This window comes from Echinops telfairi, unplaced genomic scaffold (genome assembly GCF_000313985.2).
Source record: "Echinops telfairi isolate 266 unplaced genomic scaffold, ASM31398v2 ScPeMD7_443;HRSCAF=831, whole genome shotgun sequence".
Lineage (NCBI taxonomy): Eukaryota > Metazoa > Chordata > Mammalia > Afrosoricida > Tenrecidae > Echinops > Echinops telfairi.
The window spans coordinates 34954508-34955402 of NW_022104341.1; the positions used below are offsets into that span (position 1 = coordinate 34954508).

At 46.5% G+C, this 895-nt stretch overlaps 1 pseudogene; it reads left to right on the plus strand.

Moving 5' to 3' along the window:
- The first annotated feature begins 308 nt into the window (after positions 1-308).
- On the plus strand, positions 309-698 carry LOC101642211 (annotated as a pseudogene).
- Positions 699-895: the final 197 nt, after the last annotated feature.

The following is an 895-nucleotide window of genomic DNA, read 5'->3' on the forward strand; positions in this document are numbered from 1 at the left end:
CAAGAACCCCCCCCACACACACACCCTGGTCAGTGGTGTCCCGCTTTACCAATGTTAAAATCTGGTCACCTTAGCAGTATAGCACTGTTGAAACATAAAACTTTCCTCTAATTCTTTAATGCTTCCCTCCCCCCACTGTCATGACCCCAGTTTTACCTTACAAATCTGGCTGGACCAGAGCATGTACACAGGTACAGATGAGAGCCAGAAACACTTCAGCGGGGCCTGCCCGGAAAGCGGAAGAGCAGTGACTTCCGTTCTGCGTGATCTACTTGTTGCACGTGAGATCAGAACACTTGCCCAGGTAAAACGTGGCTAAAAGCTTACGGAGTAAGTGGAAAAGGAAAATGCATGCTGAAAAGAGAAAAAGAATGTCCCAAAGGAGCTCAACAGACTTAAAAACATTCTCAAAGTAGACGGTGATGCTTTAATGAAAGATGTTCCAGCGATAGCAACTGTTGTAGGACCCAGACGTCGCCCAGAGAAAAAGCTGTGTGAGCTGAAAGAAGAACAAGGTGAAGATGACATGCCAAGGAGACTGACATGAAGAGGAATAAGAAGAGCCTTCTAGACCAGCACGGACTGTACCTGGTGTAGAGGAACCTGAGGCAGAGAAAAAAGCTGAAGGCAAAGCAAGAAAAGAAGAAGGGGTAAGACAAAGTCAAAGCAGCAAGGCAGCAAGAGGCTTAGTCTGGTAGACTCGGAGGAACTCGCTGGAACAGGGTGAGGGCAGGGGTTTGATGAAAACCTCTGATGGATTTCAACTTTGATCGGCTGGCAACAATTTATTTTACCCTGAGTCTCTTCCTTCCATTCGAACCTCATAGAACTCAAGTTCCTGTGGAGCACATAGTTTCTTTGTCTGAAGAAAGCTGTACTGGTGTTTTCATTGGAG